The 19,197-nt window shown below is 45.3% G+C and overlaps 1 pseudogene; it reads left to right on the top strand.

Annotated features, from left to right (window-relative positions):
• The first annotated feature begins 1,907 nt into the window (after positions 1 to 1,907).
• Positions 1,908 to 11,850, top strand: LOC105748642 (proteinase-activated receptor 1-like; annotated as a pseudogene).
• The last annotated feature ends 7,347 nt before the right edge of the window (positions 11,851 to 19,197 follow it).

Below are 19,197 nucleotides of genomic sequence, written 5' to 3'. Positions count from 1 at the left end.
CGAATCTTAACTCATGGAGAAAGCAAGAGAAGAGATGCTTCAAGGAGTGCTCAACTGCAGTATGCTGATTAGAAGTTTAAATTGAGTCAGAAAAGTATGCAGAGAATTTGGCAGCATGGGGACCATAGGGAACCTTGAAAAGACCAGTTCAGTGCACTGGTAGGTTTGCACCCAGATTCAGGTGGTTCTGTGGAATATCCTCCAAGCATGTGTATTATCAGTCACGGCTCCTAATTGATAAAATGGAGCAGAAAGAGCCCTGCATAGAGAACCGGGAGATCTGGACCTCAGATACAGTGCAGCCACTAACCAGCTGTGTCTCCCTGGGCAAACTGCTCACTTAATCTCTTGGGGTTTAACAGCTGCCTCATCTATCAAGTGATTACCCCTGCCTTGCACCCAGGGGCCCTCTAGCTCTAAAATTCTCAGCATTTTGTTATTTTCAGCAAACTTGTTCTGTTCTGAAATTTAGTGGAAGTGGAAGTCGTCCAAATTGGCCCCAGTCCCATTAGCATTCTCTACTATGCTGCTAAATTAAATTCTCCTCGGCTTGGTTTTCATTTCATAGACTCATTTCACTGAAGTCCACAGCACTAATGTGACTGGCTTGAGCAGAGCACTGGAGTGTGCTCCCTGCCTCTGGCATTCCAGACGGAGTCTCTTCTCTGTGACCATCCAAGGCTGACACTGTCCGCACGTGTCCTCTCTGTTTTGGGGTCTCCATGCCACTTCCGCTCTCACTGTTGTTCTCATACAGAAGACACAAGTTATGGCTCCACAATACCTGACCAGGAGAGTTTCACAGGCCTTCTGACCTTCTAAAAGGCAAAGGTATTTGCTGACTGGCTTCCATGCTTGGCAGGGTCTTTTCTGGAATGTTGAATATGCCCTGCTCTTTACTTCACACCATGGGCCAATCCCATCGCAAACTGGACATTGGCCAGGAAGCAAAACATGCACCAAAGGTCAGTGACTATTAAAATGAATCCCTCTTACTTAGCTCAGTCAGGAACAGGACAGGAGAGGTTAATTTTTCCACAGAGTAACATACCGTATATATCAGCACTAACAATGAGGTTTTATTTCCCTGAGTCAGCTTTAAAAATAATGTTGACTTTTATGGTCGATACATTATAGATCACCATATTTATGTCAGAACATATTGGCATAAAAATAAATCAATGAAGATATTAATACATGAGGCTTGTGTTTAAACAAAACCCCTTGCAACTCCACACCTTCCCCTCGTATTTCACCATAGTGCTTTCTGAGACTTCACCTCTGACGTGTTTTACCGAACATGACATCAAGGCCTGTTTTCACTCTCTACAACTCCTGTTTTTAATATGTCTTGCATATAATGAGGTTCAAAAAATATCCAGTTGGTTCTTTTACCATAAACATACATAACTGCATTCCTTCATTAATAGGACTGTCAATTCAAATGTATGGTTTATGCATGAACAAAATATCTCACAGTCAAAGCTCTGATTGGTATACTATTAATAAATGAAACTGCGTTGGAGACCATCTTCAAATATTATGTTTGCTATCTACAACCGTTTTAAGGGTCATGAGAAGTTTCTAATATAAATATGTGTTTTAGAAAGCAAGTTCATAGTATAGACATCATTAAAGAAAAAGCGGGTTTAGTGAAAAAGGAAATCCATTCTCTTAGGTGTATCTTCTCTAACGCTCTGCTGCGCTCACAGAACACACCGAGGGCCAGCTGCTCACAGCCCTCCTCTGAGGGGAGCTGTCTTTCTCAAACCCTCCACAGAAAGAGCAACCCTTAGTGCTCATCCGTCAAGTGTGGCCCTGCTCCTAACTCTGTGATCCCATCACAGCAGCCCCTGACCATAATGAAGGGCCCACCCAGGCAGCCCATGTGTGTGCAGACCCACAGCATGCCAGAGGCCTGGCTGCGGCAGTCCTATCCAAACAGGAATGATGGTGAATACCTGGGTCAATCAGAGCCTCTTGGGAAATTTTCTATGGCTCTGTGGGCAGAGTTAGCCATCTGCAGCAGTGCTGGAAGTCAAAGGAAGCCCAGAGGGAAAGCCGAGTCAGGAGAAGCAAGGAGGAAGCACAAACTGAACGGAGAAGCAATGAAATCGAGAAAAAAAAGAAAAGGGTGAGTGCATTGGTTAGAGCAGCAGAAAAAGGGCTCACTAGGGGTAGTCCTCAGCCCCTCCCCCATACGCAATTCACACCAAGTCACACTCATTTCCCTCCTAAATGTCCACTGAATACACCCATTTCTCTCTGTTCCCACCCTCACCACTCAGGTCAAAGCTACCATGATGTCCCTTCTAGACTACAGCAAAATGCTCCCTCACCTGTTTCCAATGCTCTGCGCCCTCCACACAGCATTTAATCTAATCATCTTTCTCTGTGTTTCTTAGATGCACACACACACACACACACACACACACACACACATTAAACCCTTTAGTAGGAAAAATCAAATAGATCTAAATGGGAAAGGCTTTCATATGCTAATCCAGAAGAATATCCTTATGACCTCAGGGTAGAGAAAGTCTTAAACCAGATACAAAAAGCACAAACAAGGAATACCGATCATTTCAACTATGTTAAAATTAAAAACTTCATTCCTTAAAAAAAAAAAACTATATATATATATATATATATATATATATATATGCAGTTAAGTCAGGGAAAGCCAGAGTAGGAAAACAAATAGTTGTAACATGAGTAACAGAAAATATTTTTATTGAAAATATGTAAAGATCTCCTAAAACTCAATAACAAAAAGACAGACAACTCAATAGAAAAAATGAAGAAGAAGAAACTAGAAGAATCACTTCATACAAAAGGATCCTGGTCCAGATACAGCAGGAGACCCTCATCTCCCACGTAGAAGCAGCACAGAAGTGTGTGGGGAGGAAGGGGGAACAACTCACAGGGCAAAAAAACCCTGGGGTTTGGTGAGAAAACCTGATGCCTGAGGGTAAGAGTGGATGAAGGCAGGGTCCCTCCTTCGCCGGTCACTCCCCTTGCCCCTCACCCTGCTCCCTGGGATTGCACTCCCAAACACGACGGTAGCACACCCTACTCCCTCTCACCCACTGTGCTGAATGTCTGAAGCCATCGTGGATTCCTCCCCCAGACCCTAGCAACACCCTAGCAACAGGAAAGACTCTGACAGTGGACCGCACATCCATCAGCGTGTTACTGCTGTAAAGGGCATTTTAGGGAAGCTGTGGGTGGAACCTGATGCCTAAGGGGAAGAGTGGATGAAAACAGGGTCCTAAGATACAAGCCCTCTACTCTGCAGATGCCTTGGGCAACTTTACCATTAGTCCTCAAGCCCCAGACTCTACCACTGATCTCCTCTCTTGCCCCAAACCAAACCAGCTTTCTACATTTCTGCACAGGGCACACAGGCAAAGACTCAGTCGTGACGTGTTTAGATATCTTTGATGCCAAATGAAAGGAAAAGGAAAAAGTTTCATAAAGATCTCCTTTCAGGGTCGTGAGCCTAGAGGCAATGATGGACTTCCAGAGCCACAGGATGTTGGAGCCAAGATTATTTTTACTGCACCATTAATGTTAAAAATTCTGATTTCAAAGTCAGTGGAGGGGTGGTATTACACATTTGTATAGATGAAGTAAAAAGATAATTTTTTCAGTAGTGATTATTTTTCCAGACAGAGTAACATCAGTTTCAGGGCAGTCACTTTCTCTGTTGTGACAATACAATGTCAGAGTGATGTTTCCCAATCCCTCCCTGTGTTTACACTAATTTGAAGCTGCCAATTATGTCAGATCCTTGTCAACAGAAAACAAAAATGTACAAGCTGCTAAATTAATTATTGAAATTAAGTACTCACTGTCTCTCGACAGTCTTTTAATTATTTAAAGGATCCAACTTGCTTTCCCTTGTGAAAAATAAAAGCCCTTGGGCTCTTAGGTTTGGGGACAATTCAGACATGGAAGAGGGATCTAGGTACACAGCAGGCGTAAGCCCACACTGGAAAAATATAATACAAAATCATTAAAAGGCTAACAAGTGCCTTTTATCTTAAGACTCAAGGTACAGTTTAAAACGGGGTTGCTGGACTTCACTGGTGGCACAGTGGTTAAGAATCCACCTGCCAATGCAGGGGACACGGATTTGAGCCCTCATCCGGGAAAATCCCACATGCCGCAGAGCAACTAAGCCCGTGAGCCACAACTACTGAGCCTGCGAGCCACAACTACTGAGCCCACGCACCGCAACTACCAAAGCCCGCGCATCTAGAGCCCGTGCTCCGCAACAAGAGAAGCCACCGCAATGAGAAGCCTGCCCACCGCAACGAAGAGTAGCCCCTGCTCACCGCAACTAGAGAAAGCCCACGTGCAGCAATGAAGACCCAACGCCGCCATAAATTAATTAATTTAAAAAAAAACAACTGGGTTGCTATGTAGATCTCGTTCTTGACAGTTTTTTAAAACTCTGTTTTGTCCTCTTTCTCTTTACCATTATCTCTAGACCATGCTTTTTGAGCTGGGGTTCAGTTATCTATAACAAAGGCACTACATCTAGTGACTTCTGGGATGACCTGCTCTTTTATTTCCCTGTTTTCTTTCTTTCTTATGTGATTAGGGGGGTGAGAAGGGGGAAGGTAGCTAAAAAAAATTTTAAAAATTCCCTGGAAATCTGGAAATTTGCTGAGTCTCTGCTTTGTGAAAGAAGCCCAGGCTTTTCCCAAATCATTGCAGATAAGACTTCCACTGAACCTCAGTTTGCTCAGCTGTATAATGGGGGAAATAATGCCAGCCATGCCTATCTCACAAGATCTTTTTAAAAATCAATCCCAGAAAGGCTGCTTTCAGCTGATTGCAACACCATTTCATTGTGTGAACCTAACATAGTAACTTTGGACAGGAGGTGGTTTGGTTGGTGTGATTTTCTGTATGCCCTCAATGAATTATATCTTATCCACAGCTGCTATGGCTGGACCTGAGCCCAATCCCAATTTCTGCTTCCTTGTGGAGGAAAAAATTGTTAACCTGTCTGTCAGTCTTTATCGCCACCCAGTGGTCTACTGGCCAAATAACACCAAACTATCTAGTGGATTTGAAACACTTAGGAAAAGTAATTCAAAGTAAACCACCGACTACTGTAATCCACCACCTAATTAAATGTACCTTGGGGCCCCATTTTTTAAAACTTATTGAAAAATAGAATAATTACGTTGTGAATATGAGTATGAATAATAATTTCTAATTCATCTCTGGAAATTAAGAAATGCATATATTACAGTGGCTTTTTGAGAAACCTCCATACTGTTTCCACACCACTGTGGGAAGGGCATATAGGGGTGGGGAAGTGGGAGGTACAAGCTTTTGGGTGTAAGAGAGGCTCAGGGATGTATTATACAACACGGAGAATATAGCCAATATTTTGTAATAACTGTTAATGGAGTGTAATCTTTAAAATTTGTATTAAAGGGCTTCCCTGGTGGCACAGTGGTTGAGAGTCCGCCTGCTGAAGTACGGGACACGGGTTCGTGCCCCGGTCCGGGAAGATCCCACATGCCGTGGAACGGCTGGGCCCGTGAGCCATGGCCGCTGAGCCTGCGCGTCCGGAGCCTGTGCTCCGCAACGGGAGAGGCCACAACAGTGAGAGGCCCGCGTACCGCAAAAAATACAAATAAATAAAAATAAAGTTAAAATTTGTATTAAAAATTAAAGGTAAAAGTATTAAAGAAATGCATATATTTATAAACAGTTTTAAGGAATAACTTGTAAAAACAAATTTACTGTCTGAAGGCATTTATGAGACTCCATTAAATAGCTCCATTTCTCTAAGAAAGGTCTCTAGATACAAGTAAAATATTAAAATCAATTTATAGATTTAAACACATTTATAATACAATAGTGGCATTTTAAAAATGAAAATAAGCAATGCCCACTCCTTTGACCCAAAATCTTTTTTAAAGGGGATCCTATTTTCTCAACAACCACTCCTCCACAACTGAAAGGCAGTTAACATTTTGTTGCTACTCAAATTTATTCATAACTTTTCCCTTTTCTGAACTCTTGAAATATGTATCTTACAAATACTTGTTAAAGGAGAGAGAACACCTCTTTCTTCATCTTAGCTGAGTCATTTCTCTGGGTAGTAATAACTATTTCAAACCATGAAAATGATAAAGACTTCCCTGTCCCCTTGGGAAGATGTACACCATGGTACTCAGAGGTCATTGCTGCTCCGGAGATGACTAGCTGAGACCCCTGCTTAGCAGGGAGCCAGGCTCTTGGAGACCCACAGTGGGAAGAACTCTAGGCTGAAGATTGGAAGTCATGGTACCCATTTAACCCACATTCAGGATTCTCACTTCATTATTTTCTCAAGGCCCAAATCCCCACTGAGTCCAACAGTGAAACAAATTCCAACTCTAAACCATGTCAGTCTTTTTGAAAGCTTGTGAATAAATGGTGACAAAGAGGGGAAACTACAGGGGCTTCCCTGGTGGCGCAGTGGTTGAGAATCTGCCTGCTAATGCAGGGGACACGGCTTCGGGCCTGGTCTGGGAGGATCCCACATGCCGCGGAGCAACTAGGCCCGTGAGCCACAACTACGGGTCCGTGAGCCTGCACGTCTGGAGCCTGTGCTCTGCAACAAGAGAGGCCGCGACAGCGAGAGGCCCGCGCACCGCGATGAAAAGTGGCCCCCGCTTGCCACAACTAGAGAAAGCCCTCGCACAGAAACGAAGACCCAACACAGCAAAAATAAATAAATTTTAACTCCTACCCCCAACATCTTGTTAAAAAAAAAAAAAAAGGGGAAACTACATGTTACAACATACACTCACTTTCTAGAAGTGAGGACATCTCTCTTCTGAGAATTCCATTCATCACAGCAACTGTCCCCCAACTTCTATTGTAAAACCCCAGCCTGCTTCTCTTCCACTGAGTCTTTTCCTTTGTTCTGTGAATAGCTAATAGCCCCTCAATGCTGCATCCCAATGAATGGAAGAAGCTAGGAGTTCTAGGGAGACAGGAGAAAAGTCAAGGGATTGCAGAGGGTAGAAAAGAGGCTTCAAGGAGGAGGTGGTCAACATCATCACAGATTTGGCAAGTGAATTAACCCCTTATGGCCTGAGTTTTTCTCCCTCTTCCTTTCTCCATAATAGCAGCCTCAGTAATGCACTGTTCCAAACATTGTGTAGTTCTCTTACACGATGTCTCAACTAAGGATGGTCAATCTCTCACCAAAAGCTGTCCCTCCAGGCTGGGTAGGCCTGGAAATGCATGGAAGATATCTGAGTCTTCTCAAACTGCTGGAACAAAATGCCACAGACTGGGTGGTTTAAAACACCAGAAATGTATTTCTCGCAGTTATGGAAACTGGGAAGTCCAAAATCTCAACAACTGCAGGGTTTGGTTCCTGATGAAAGCTCTCATCCTGGCTTACAGTCCACCTTCTTGCTACATCCTCACGAGAGAGAGAAAGCTCTCCGCTGTCCTTTATTAAGACACTAATCCTACTGGATTAGGACCCCACTCTTTTTTCTTTTTTTAACATCGTTATTGGAGTATAGTTGCTTTACAATGGTGTGTTAGTTTCTGCTGTATAACAAAGTGGATCAGCTATACATATATCCCCATATCCCCTCCATCTTGCATCTCCCTCCCACCCTCCCTATCCCACCCCTCTAGGTGGTCACAAAGCACCAAGCTGATCTCCCTGTGCTATGCGGCTGCTTCCTACTAGCTATCTATTTTACTTTTGGTAGTGTATATATGTCCATGCCTCTCTCTCACTTTGTCCCAGCTTACCCTTCCCCCTCCCCGTGTCCTCAAGTCCATTCACTACGTCTGAGTCTTTATTCCTGTCCTACTCCTAGGTTCTTTAGAACCATTTTTTTTTATTCCATATATATGTGTTAGCATATGGTATTTGTTTTCCTCTTTTGACTTACTTCACTCTGTATGACAGACTCTAGGTCCATCCACCTCACTACAAATAACTCGATTTCATTTCTTTTTATGGCTGAGTAATATTCCGTTGTATATATGTGCCACATCTTCTTTATCCATTCATCTGTCGATGGGCACCGAGGTTGCTTCCATGTCCTGGCTATTGTAAATAGAGCTGCAATGAACATTGTGGTGCGTGACTCTTTTTGAATTATGGTTTTCTCCAGGTATATGGAGGCCCCCATTCTTATGACCTTATTTGACTTTAATTACTCCCTTACTCCAAATGTAGTCACACTACAGGTTAGGGGTTCAATACATGAATTCGCAGGTGACACAATTCAGACCACAGCAGAAAGTCATAGCCAGGAAAAAAAGTGACCTTGTCAGTTATGAGGCAGTAAAGTCACACTCGTCCTCCCATCCTTCCACATAAACCAAAGAGCTCAGGCTTCCAGGGCACCATGGTCTCTAGCAGAAGAGGGATGAGGGGAGGGAAGAGAACCAAAGCATGTTGGGTCACTCCCTTGTGAGTGTGCCTTTCTTCCAGCTAATTCTCACAGCAACCTCACCAGACACACTGTCCCGTCTTACAACTGGGGAGACTGTCGCTGAGAGAGATAAGGTGACTTGCTTCCTCAGACTGTACTCATGGTCCCCGGCAGAGCTGGGATTTGAGTGCTTTTCACCACAGGTGTGAGGGGGCAGAAGCCTACAGCCCCCATCAGGGGCAAACCCACCAGACGGGAGGGCCTAGCGAGCCCCACCAGGGTGTCTTCTCTGACCTGCAATTTCCTCACGGTAAAATGGAGCTAATGCTGCATCCACACGGTTGTTCTGAGGACTGAACAAAATCACGGTGTGACGTGGCAGGCCCGAGTCTGCATTGAACCAGGCTGGTTCCCCTCCTCAACCTCCGTCTGAGAGCCCACACCGAGCTGGGAAGGCAGCTTCGCTGGAAATAACTAAACATTTGCCAGCCCTCCACATGGAAGGTGATGGGACAAAATGAATGAAAACGAGATTCTTTTTACCCACCCAGCCAAAAAGCTTTGCCCTCCCAGTCAGGCAGATCTTCAAGTCAGGCGACGAGGTGGCGAGCCCCTTGGCAGGCTGCAGCACAGACGGCCACTGTCCCCACCACCTCAGAGCATTGGCCCCAGCCTTCAAGCTTCAGGCTTCAGCTCAGGCACTGGCCTCACCACCTGTCCGGTCTCAGGGACACCCTCAACACCTCCTCTGGCTCACGCCCCACATGCAATCTGTCCTGTTGCTCCTGCCTCAGCAGCGCCTCCGGGGTCAAGTCCTCTCTCCTCGTCAACCCTGTATGGCCTCACTTGGGGTCCCGAGCATCTCTCACCCGCATGCGCTGCTCCGGCCCCCTTACAGCCTGACTGTTCCAGCCTTGGTTCCCTGCTGCTGCCACGTGTCTTCCTGCCACACAGCCTCATCCCATCACTGTCCTGCTTAAGCACATCCATCATCCTCCTTATGCATCCTCAGTTTTCACCCTCCACATGGGTAATCCTGCCATCCCAGGACCCTTCGGCTCTGTTTCCTTGCATGTGCTGTGCCCCCAACCCTGCCCCAAATGCCCCTCACCCTTCTTTCCCAGCAAGCTCCCCTTTGTTCCCCCAAGCAGCTCCCATGGCACTAGTCTAAGAAGCCTTCACTCGACTCCCTCAGCACGCTGCTGGTTTTCCCAGCATTTGGTTGACCATTTCCCATATTGCAGGGCAATCATCTGTATCTGCTTGTCTTCCCCACAAGACTGTGAGAGCCTGGAGAGCAAGGACCGTTTATCTTTCGTCCCTAGTGCCTGACCAATAGATGTTCTGTAAGTGTTTGTTGACTGACAGAATGCATGAGGTCTCTGTTCCTTCTGTTGTGAATAAACATCTATATGGTAGAGTTTACAGCCAACAATCAATTTACCCCAAAATTACCCAACTTAAACTTTTCTCTCTTGCCCCGTATTAACTCATCTTTCTGAAGGTTAACCCCTAGAAATCAACTTCATTCCACCCCTGTAGGCTCCATGCCGACTGGCCCACTGATTTCCCAACACACCAGGAACTGCAGGCTCCACGCACAGCTGCCTCAGCTCTGTGGGTCCGCCTGTTGGATCTGTTTTGTCAGCAGGGACAGGGGTAGGAAAGAAGATGCACCTGGCTTCATGGCTCAGATCTGTTTTCTTGGATGTCCGGGATGCTGAGATGGTTAATAAGCACATCAGCCTCAGGATTCAGATACGCAGTTAATAAATCCTGAAAGAGATACAAATCAAAATCCTCCCACAGAGCCTGCAGGCAAAACCTGTGCTTTCCCTAATCCTCCCTAGCCCCCAAGGATCACTTTCTACTCCACCGTGGCACGTGGGGTTAGGGCCAGACTGTAGGCAATACTAACCCCCTAGGAACGTACCAGCATCTCGGGCTGCAGAAGGTCCTCTTGGAGGTTTCCTAACTCTATGCAGAGTAGCCTAGCCAGAGAACAGGTCACAGTGCTGGAGATGGTGTGTCCTGTTCCAATGACAGCAGCATCTTCCTGCCACCATGTATATCTGAGCTTCCTACCAACCCAGCCTGGAGCCAAGAGCATACGAGTCAGGGTAAGGGCAGCCCTGTGGACCTGGTAAGTCTAGAAGCCCTGCTTTTGAAGACTGCTTTGCCCTTGGGGTTAACTCTTTTTTTTTTTCTGGAGCTGGTCTCTCTCAAACAAGGACTCTGTCCAGACTTTGGGAATTGGATGCCACATCAAGGCAGATACTAACGCCCAGCTGAGGTCATGATGCTCTGCCATCCACTTTGTTTCTCCCCAGGGGAAGGAGAAGCAGGAACAGCTGTGCTCCCAGAAGGGGGCCTCCCAGGAGATGGAGAAGCTGGATACCAACATCTCAAAGGCAGAAAGATTCTGCTATTTCTCGGAGGACTACAAGCAAATCTACCTCCCCCGACCTACAGTATCATCTTCGTGCTAGGCCTCCCCCTGAATGGCACCGTTCTGTGACTCTCCTGGCACCAAACCCAGCACTGGAGCTGTGCCACCATCGATCTGGTGAACCTGATGGTAGCCGACCTGCTTTATGTGCTGACACTGCCCTTCTTCATCATCACCTGCTCCCTGGGTGACAGATGGCGCTTCGGGGAGCTGCTCTGCAAGCTGGTGCGCTTCCTGTTCTACACCAACCTCTACAGCAGCTTCCTGCTGCTGACCTGCATCTCGGTGCACCGCTTCCTGGGCGTGTGCCACCCGCTGCGTTTGCTGCCCTACCGGACCCGCCGGCATGTCCTGCTGGGCACCACCGCCACATGAGCCCTGGTGGCTCTCTAGCTGCTGCCCACGCTGGTCTTCTCCCAAACGGACTACATCAACGGCCAGATGGTCTGCCACGACATGACCAGCCCAGAGCATTTTGATCAGTTTTCCACCTATGGCGTGGTCCTGATGTTGTCCTGTTTGTCTTTCCCTCCTTGGTCATCTTGGTGTGCTATTCACTGATGGTCAGGAGCCTGACCAAGCCAAGGGAGACCCTCACGAGGGTGGGCAGCGCGGCCCGGGCCAAGTCCCTCCGGACCACCCTGCTGATGTGCGGCCTCTTCACCCTCTGTTTTGTGCCCTTCCGCATCACACGCTCCCTCTACGTCACGCTCCGCTTCCTACCTTCACAGAACTGCCAGCTCTTGAAGGTGGCCAGCCTGGCCTACAAGATACGGAGGCCTCTGGCGAGCCTGAGCAGCTGCCTCAACCCAGTCCTGTACTTGCTGCCAGGTGGGAACAACAGAGTCAGGCTCTTGCAGGAACTGAGGCGTAACAAGGTGGGTGAGCACCCAGCTGGAGCCAAGGGAGAGAGACCCAGGGGTGGGCACATCTGGGTACTGTCAAGATGAAGTTCAGGGGGAAGCTCCAAGACGTTGACAATGACTTGTTTGAACACAGTCATGTGCTATGGGAGAGGGGCTCAGGATCTCCTAGTGGTGTCCTGCTAGAAAGGATTTTTATATTGATGAGAGATTTTTAAATAAGAATGTTTGAAAGAGTCACCAACACAAAGGAAAACTTTCTTAATTTAATGAGAGCTGACATTTATCTCTTGTCATTCAGATCTCAGCTCAAACATCACCTCGTCCAAATCCACTCCTGCCACCCTAGCCAATGTTGGCCTCTCTCCCCCTAGCCCGGTCACTCTCTATTTCCCTATTTATTGTCTTTGTAACACTTATTAGTACCTAGACTTGTTCATTTTTTTTTTTATGGTCTCTTCCCCCTAAAATGTAGCCTCCAATAGGACAGGGACCTCTTCTGTCTGAGTGCTGTACCCCTAACACCAGCCTCCACAGCAGGGCCCAGCACATGGTGAGTGTGCAACAGATAGGGGCTGAGTGAGTGGGTGGATGGATGCATGGATGGAGCCCTTGATATGTAAGAGCGCTTTATGAGAAGTAACTCATTTAATCCTCACAACAGCCCTTGGAGACAGAAGCTACTTTTAGCCCCATTTACAGATCAGGAAACTGAAGCACAAAGCTTTAAGTAGCTTGTCCAAGGTCACCCAGCTAGAGAATGCTCAGATCATAGTGTTGGATGGAAGCTTTGAACCCAGGCACTGGCTCTGAAGCACACACCCCTAAGACTGAAGCAGATGGCCCAATCCGAACACTGATCAAGAGCTGGCTGACACTATGGAGAACAGTATGGAGGTTCCTTAAAAAACTAAAAATAGAACTACCATATGACCCAGCAATCCCACTACTGGGCATATACCCTGAGAAAACCATAATTCAAAAAGAGTCATGTACCAAAATGTTCATTGCAGCTCTATTTACAATAGCCCGGAGATGGAAACAACCTAAGTGTCCATCAATAGAAAATGGATAAAGAAGATGTGGCACACATATACAATGGAATATTACTCAGCCATAAAAAGAAATGATATTGAGTTATTTGTAGTGAGGTGGATGGACCTAGAGTCTGTCATACAGAGCGAAGTAAGTCAGAAAGAGGAAAACAAATACCATATGCTAACACATATATATGGAATCTAAACAAAACAAATGGTTCTGAAGAACCTAGGGGCAGGACAGGAATAAAGATGCAGACATAGAGAATGGACTTGAGGACACGGGGAGGAAGAAGGGTAAGCTGGGACGAAGTGAGAGAGTGGCATGGACATATATACACAGTACCAAATGTAAAATAGATAGCTAGTGGGAAGCAGCCGCATAGCACAGGGAGATCAGCTCGGTGCTTTGTGACCACCTAGAGGGGTGGGATAGGGAGGGTGGGAGGGAGACGCAAGAAGGAGGGGATATGGGGATATATATGTATAGCTGATTCACTCTGTTGTACAGAAGAAACACAGCATTGTAAAGCAATTATATTCCAACCAAGATGTTAAAAAATAAAATTTAGGGCTTCCCTGGTGGCGCAGTGGTTGAGAGTCTGCCTGCCGATGCAGGGGACATGGGTTCGTGTCCTGGTCCGGGAAGATCCCACATGCCGCGGAGCGGCTGGGCCCGTGAGCCATGGCCGCTGAGCCTGCGCGTCCAGAGCCTGTGCTCCACAACGGGAGAGGCCACAACAGTGAGAGGCCCGCATACCGCAAAAAAAAATAAAATAAAATTTTTAAAAAAGAGCTGGCCGAGTTTTCCTTGACAGCACCAGCTCGCTTGTTTACATAACTGCTGTTACCAGCAGACCACTGGGTATGCAGTAAGTGCTCTTTTCCTACACTTCTTAACCAGTGTTCTGGTTAAGGTCAGAAAAAGCTCTGCAGGGTAAAGTGGCTGTGTGAATAACAATCCACCTTAATCTTATTTGAACATAATGTCTCAGTTCATGACAGAAAAGTTTTACCACTGTCTTAAGTCATAATGTAATGTTCATCCTCTTAAAAAAAAAAAAAATCCAAGGTAATCCAAAAAGAACCCCTTAAAAAAACACCTCTCATATTTAAACAATAATGATCTCCAAGGAGTTCTCAGATCTAAACATACATTATTTAATAATTCATTATAATCTCCCTGTGAAGAGGTAGATAAGCCTTTTTCGTAAAAACCAAAGTGAAACCCCTCATTACCACCCCACTCTATTTACAGGAACTGTCAGATTAAACCACGTACATATCTAAATTATAAAATTTTATTCTAAACGTGCAGTTTATTGCTTTCAAGGGCACACAATAATTAGAAGTAGACTAAGTGTTGCCTAGCGGAATTCCTCAGGATAATTAGTTTAATGAATAGGCAAGGATGTTTTCTAATTAGCAGGTCAGCTGTTTCTACATAAGTAAGTGCTTCTATATTAGCTGAGAGAACTTAAAACTGTTTGCTCTTTTGAATATTCTCTCAGTTGTCTTGCTTATATTATTAATTTTTGTCCCTTTCTTATCAACACACAGGGAAGATTCAGCTGGCCTCCAGTCCTAAGTATCACCCCTTACGAGTTAGCAAGGTTTAACATTCCTGGAGAACTGGCACATAGGCGCCCCAGTAAAAGCTGAAAGCCATTCCACGTGCCACTGAGCCATTACCTCTTAGGCCCACCAGCCTGCCGACCCTAGAAACGGAAAGAAAATTAATCTAGACTCTTCAGGATGCATCACCTTTATCTAAAAAGCAAGCGCTTTCACCCCCGGCCAAAGTTTTCCAGCCTTCAGTCCTTGTTAACCTATGTGCTTGCAATTATTTCTCTGATCCACATAATGCTCATTTTGCTTCTGCAGAATCTTCTGACCTACTTAACAGCAAAGTATAAGCATCCACTTTTAACTTATTTCTCGATAGTTGGTATCAAAAAAGTTTAACTTAGTTGTCATCGTACCCTGGTTTTTCAGGTATAGCTATCTCAAGAGACAAGAATCAAAGCAGACTATTCCCTTTGAAGAAAGGGCCTTATTGAAAGGGGAGCTGGGAACCCACTGCCCAACAAAAGTCAAGGGGATACTCCTGACTCCCTTGTGGTTATCCAAAACCTACCTACACAATGGGACAAGGAGACTTTAAGAAAAAAGTTCTTCCTGAATCTCCCTACTCAATGCCCACCACCCTGGTGAAAGCCAGCATCCTCAACTGTGTTGTCACCCTGGGCCCCGAGCATCTCGCATAAGCTGCCTGGCTGCTCGGACAGGTTAAAACAAAATGGAAGGTCAGCAAATATCATGTTCGAAATACCATGACTGGGGCAGTACTGGATGCAAATATAATGGCTATAGCCACCTACAAGTGTCAAGCACAGTGCCAGCCCGTGAGGAGGTTACAGACTGTTGGAGGAAAAAAACCAAAACATACAAACAACAGTATGAGCGCTAATTAACAACTTCAGCAGCTACAGAAAAAAAATCATGTCAGTTGTTGATTAATCAAAAACAAACCACACCGTCAGTATGAGGGAAGTTTCGGCAGGGGGCAGAGGCTGTGGGGACCATGAACGGCGTCATGAGTATGCTGAAGGCTGGGTGAAACTGCAATTATTAGAATTTCCCAAGCACTGGAGAGAACGGAAAATTTGTGTGGGGACCAATGGTTGGTTCCTGAAGGGTAGGAGGTGGAGACAATGCTGGGAGGTGGGCTGAAGTGTGATCACGAAGCGCTGCCCCAAAGCCGGCCAAAGAACCGCTCCTCAAGGCACGGGAACCCCCCAAGGGCATTTGGGCAGGAGGGTGATGGGATCAAAGCTGTGACTTAGAAACTTAATCTGGCAGCCATTGTGTTTAGAGAAGAGAAACAGAATGTCACAGCAGGCTTCTGTGAGATCTCCTAATTGGCCTTCCTTCCCTTCAAAGCCAGCCTACACACCACCTACAGCTTTTCTTTTAAAGGACATTTTTCATAGATCACACTCTCCCTATTTCTGTCCATTCCCTCTCCCTATATCCTTACTTCTAATAGGATAAAGCCCAGATTTCTCATGCTGGTCTACCAGATCCATCACAGTCCAGTTCCAGCTAAACTTTTCAACTCACAGGTTTCCCACCATACCATGTGGATTTCCACCTCTCACATGTTTACCATGGGGCCACCATTTACCACTCAACACCCTCCCCCAAACCTTCTCCACATGCCTAGGGACTCATCTTTCCCAGATCTTGGGCTCTACTTCCTCTGATCTCACAGTGCACTGCTGACTCACCCACTGGGCCTATCACCTTGGAGTTGACAATGGGCTCCTTTATCATTCAGGTCTATTTTGTCTCCCCTTCTACTCCATTTATCAATCTATAGACTATGGCATCCTAGCAACGTCTGAACATGGTGGACACTCCGTAAGCAATGGTGATGCTGACAATAAAGAGGAGGAAGAGGAAGGTGATTACCATTTACAGGGGACCACTGCAGTGATCCAAGTGTACAGATAATGGGCATGAGTAGAACTAAAAAGATTTTAAAACATATTGGAAAGAATGAAGACCTAAATGGGAAGGAAATCCAAAAAAGAGGGGATGTATGTATACGTATAGCTGATTCACTTTGCTGTACAGTAGAAACTAACACAACAGTGTAAAGCAACTATACTCCAATAAAAATTAAAAATAAAATAAAATGGGGTCATAGAAACAAACAAAGAATGAAGAGAAATGAAATAAATTATTGAGACATGGGTGGTAAGGGAGACAGAACAAAAATGACTCTGAGACTCCAAGCCTGAGGAATCAAAAAGAATGATCAACTAGCACCTAGCACGCGATGGGCACTCAACAGTTACTGGGGAAAGAAAAAGGAAGGAAGGAGGGAGGTGACGAGCCTGTGTATCATGAGGGAGAGTTCAGGCAAGTTAAGCTGCTAGTGAGGCCTCAAGTTGGAAATGTAGGATGGAGGTTCAGAGACAGCTTAGGCTCAAGTCCTGGGTTTAGAGTTATCTGTCCAGGCAACTATTCAAAGCTGCAGATGGAAATTACATCTCTAAGGAAGAGAAAGAACAGAGGACCTAGGAGATACAGGAACCATAAAAAAAAGTCCTTCCAGGGAACACAGGGACAGGAGGTGGTGCTGGATAACAGAGCATTGGAAAATCAAACGAGGGCACAGTTTTAAGAAAGAGAGTAGTCAAGGGTATCACATGAAACAGACTAGTCGAAGAAGAATGAACAGCTTTCTCTCAGCAAACAGCTCAAATGCCACCTCTTCCAAGAAGCCTACCCTGATCACCCATAAGAAGGCTCTTTCCTTCTCTGACCCTTCATCCACATCTATTAAGGCACATCTCCCTTCTACCAAGTATGAGCAGCATTATTTAAGTCTCCTTATTTCCCCTCCTGCAGGATCTAACAGAGGCTTGAATATATGGGTACTCGCTAAATTTCTGTGGAGTACTCTTGTACTCCTGTGTATGCTTTTCTGGAATTACTGCCTGAACCCAGTTTATGAATGTGTGCCTATAAAACTAAATCACAAATCATTTGGGATTTATTTGTTCTCACACTCACCAACTGCAATTCAAAGCAATTCCAGAACACACAACACCTGTAAGCATTCTCACTTTTTAGCCCATATTTCAAGGACAGTAAAGACGGGAAATTTTTCACAAAGTCGTTTGCAATTAAACATAACCTAAGCTTATAAAGTTATGTATTCCCATTGTCTTTTACTTTCTTGTAAACAAACCAAATCTCTTGCAATTTCTCAACTTCTTGTTTTGTTGAGGTTTTTTGTTCGTTTGTTTTTAATGTACCAAACAACTTCAAAGGTAACCACCTCAAAAACAATTCCATGATAAGCAGAACTTATGTTCCTGCAGCAAGCTGTAGCTGGGCATTTTTATAGCGGTTAAATCACGAACAAAAAGCAAAAAGTGCCACTTAGAAAATTAATGAATCAGAGTCTGAGAATGCTCCGTTCTGCAAGTAAAAAACACATTAGCCACAAGACCTTTAGAAAGCCTTAACCCAACAATCAAAGACACAGCCGCTGAACACTCCTTATGTTCTCTCTTCTTTTATAGCCTAGTTTCTTGTGAGAATAGGCTACATTTTTTATTGCAATTTCTACCTTGAATTCATATGCCAAATCATTATGAGCCGGCTGCTGCCCATCCCACCATCCCACTCCATTGAAATTGCTCTCAGCAACACACCAATGGCTTTCCAGTTACAAATTGAACTGTCAGGGCCTACCCTGCTTGAGCTTCCATGGCATTTGTCACTGTCACCCACTCCCTTCTTAAACTCTTGCTTCCATAGAATGCACTCTCTCCTGCTTCTCTTCACACCTCTTTCTACTCCAGCCCCGTCAAGTGTGGTTGGGTGGGCCCAGAGCTCTGTCCTTGGCACTCTCTACTCTATCTTCACACTCCTCCTGGGCGATCTCACTGACTCCCTGATGGACCCACTGATGACTCCCAAACCTCTCTCCAGGGAAATCCTCTTGCATTTCAAACCCATGCTTCTGTCCATACAGCAGTCCCTTGGGCACTGAAAGTTCCACAACGCCAAAACTGAAATCACCTTCCTCCCAAAGCTGATTTCTTTTTTTTGAACATCTCTATTGGAGTATAATTGCTTTACAATGGTGTGTTACTTTCTGCTGTATAACAAAGTGAAGCAGCTATACATATACATAGGTACCCGTATCTCTTCCCTCTTGCGTCTCCCTCCCTCCCACCCTCCCTATCCCACCCCTCTAGGTGGTCACAAAGCACCGAGCTGATCTCCCTGTGCCATGCAGCTGCTTCCCACTAGCTATCTATTTTACATTTGGTAGTGTATATATGCCCATGCTACTCTCACTTCGTCCCAGCTTACCCTTCCCTCTCCCTGTGTCAAGTCCATTTTCTACGTCTGCATCTTTATTCCTGTCCTGCCCCTAGGTTTTTCAGAACTGCTTTTTTTTTTTTTAGATTCCATATATATGTGTTAGCATATGGTATTTGTTTTCCTCTTTCTGACTTGCTTCACTCTGTATGACAGACTCTAGGTCTATCCACCTCACTACAAATAACTCAATATCATTTCTTTTTATGGCTGAGTAATATTCCATTGTATATATGTGCCACATCTTCTGTATCCACTCAACTGTTGATGGACACTTAGGTTGCTTCCGTGTCCTGGCTATTGTAAATCGTGCTGCAATGAATATTGTGGTACATGACTCTTTTTGAATTATCGTTTTCTTAGGGTATATGCCCAGTAGTGGGATTGCTGGGTCGTATGGTAGTTCTATTTTTAGTTTTTTAAGGAACCTCCATACTATTCTCCACAATGGCTGCATCAATTTACATTCCCACCAACAGTGCAAGAGGGTTCCCTTTTCTCCACACCCTCTCCAGCAT

The sequence above is a fragment of the Orcinus orca genome, chromosome 5, assembly GCF_937001465.1.
Source record: "Orcinus orca chromosome 5, mOrcOrc1.1, whole genome shotgun sequence".
NCBI classification, from domain to species: Eukaryota; Metazoa; Chordata; class Mammalia; order Artiodactyla; family Delphinidae; genus Orcinus; species Orcinus orca.
Note: the sequence above shows the minus strand (reverse complement) of the source record. Positions and strands in the feature narration are given on the sequence as shown.